The sequence below is a fragment of the Struthio camelus genome, chromosome 9 (genome assembly GCF_040807025.1).
Source record: "Struthio camelus isolate bStrCam1 chromosome 9, bStrCam1.hap1, whole genome shotgun sequence".
NCBI lineage: Eukaryota > Metazoa > Chordata > Aves > Struthioniformes > Struthionidae > Struthio > Struthio camelus.
Genome location: NC_090950.1, coordinates 31589904 through 31592130, shown reverse-complemented (window position 1 = coordinate 31592130; position 2227 = coordinate 31589904).

Genomic DNA, 2227 nt, shown 5'->3' with positions numbered 1-2227 from the left:
TCCTGAACTGTAAACTAGGCAAACCTGTTTGCAGGAGAAACGGGAGGAGAGGACTGCTCTGCTGTAAACAAACGGAAGGGACAAAAAGCCTATTCTTCCTTCATGAAGGAGCTCACTGTTAATTTTGACTATGCCTGTGACTGACATTCTTTTAAATAGAAAAAGTGTGTAAATATACGCTAAAAAGCAAAGCAATTTTCTTCGAACTGTCCACCTAGCGCACGGCTCGGTCATCGCCGGGATCCTAGGGACGGTTTATATACCTGATACGCTGATCCATTTGGTGCAGGCATTCGATGCCCTCACATGAACTGTTACGTACTGAAATATGCTGTACTATCCTCATGAGCGCCATTAGTGACCAGATAGGTAGGTTAGGTGGAAATGGGACTACTAACTCTTTTCTGTGAATAAAGGACCATACAACTTCTTTCCCATTCAGGAGGAGATGCTTTTTATTAACCTGTCCAAAGCTGGTTATAAATACCTTCCCCGCTCTTTGTGGACTCGAGCGATAAGGCGAGCTCAGGTGTTCCCCAACTGTGATCTACAGACCACCGGCAGTTAAGAAGGTTGTAGTAGGCGATTATATTTTCATTATGGTTCTCAGTTAATGTTTCATGTGCACGGAAGTGCGCAGAAGGTTTTGAGGCCTGATGGGGGCCCACTGGTGCAGGAAACTCGAGCACAACTGCCCTAGATCACGTTACGAAATAACGGCGTGCATGCAGCCAGCGATGGTCCAAATTCTGATCCGCACTGCGGGAAACGAGAAGTAACACCGCCGTTGACGTCCACGGACTTCTGCATTTATGAAGCTGGGGTCTGTGATGAGCAAGGTCAAGAGGAAGGCAAACGGGCAGGTGAAATCAAACTAATTCCCAAACTGCCTGTTACCCCTCCGCGATAAGTTTCAGGAAGGTTTTAAGCGGGCTTTTTTTCTGTAGGCTGGTGTTATATTCACCGTGAGAGCGGCTCCAAGGCTCAGCTCTAGCAGTTGCAGAAGCGATGCCAAGGCCGATCCGTGACGGAACAGCACGGGGGTCATTTTGTAAGGACATATACACACGCACGCACGTATAAAAGCAACCCTATATGACTGTTTTAACTTCACTTAAAATAACTCATTTTTCTATTTAGGAGCTTGCAAAGAAATCTTTAAAAATGGGAAAGTATTCCTCTGGGCTTTCTTCTTTTTTCCCTCTTCTTTTCCCAGGCCTTGACGGACCTGTTTGCAAACAGCGCTAGAGTGACATCGTCTGGTACGCTCACACCACCGTCGGCGTCTCCATACGGCCCGAGGAGCTCCGAAAATATAAGCGCGGGGCCGGGGGCAGGGGTTTGGGGGCACGTTCGGTTCGTAGCGGGAGGCGCCTCCGGCCACCACGGCGCGTCCAGCAGAGCCGCCAGCGCGGAGCGGACGCAGCCGGGACTTGGGCGGCGAGACGGGCGGAAAATAAACCCGGATTTGTCCAAGAAGTGAAACGGCATTATTTAAGGACAGACTTTTTTTTCCCCCCCGGTCTCTGACCCGAAGATAAAGGAGGCACAAAACGGCCGTAATGCAGCGGCTTCGCTAAGGGCGCGGCGGGACCTTCTGCGCTTTTAACGTCCAGTTTCAGTTTCTCCTTCCTTCCTTCGGAGTGCCTCTGAACGGCACTGGTTGCTTTGGCTGTTATCTCATTTTGTTCTGAAGAGACTTGAGGTGGAAGGACGCACGAATCCGCCCTCGCCGAGCTTGGCGGTTTTCCCTCGAATCGCTTACTTTTTTGCTGCTCTTGGTGCCCTCTTTTCTGTCACTCTTCGCTTTTTCTGTCCCCCCCCCCCCAACTGAGGGGAAAAGCCAGAAACGGCGCCCTAATGCCCCCGTAACCGGGGAGCCGCGTGAAAGAGCCAAACGCGTCTTTTTCTCCTTAAAATACCTCGCCAGGCCGCAGAGGGCTCCTGAGGCGCTGAGGGCGCCGCTTGTGGGGGGGGGGGTGGCCCCTCCCCGCCGCCATGGCAACGCGGAGCCCCGCGAGGCGCGGCGCCATGGCAACGGGGAACCCCCCCCCTCAACGCGGCGCCATGGCAACGGAGAACCCCCGCGAGGCGCCGTGGCAACGGGGAGCATCGCGCGTCGCCGTGGCAACCGGGGAGCGCGCCCTCAGCGGCGGCGCATTGCCGGCCGGTCCCGCCGGCAGCACGTGACGCGCCGGGAGGTCCCATGACGGCGGCTCACGTGACG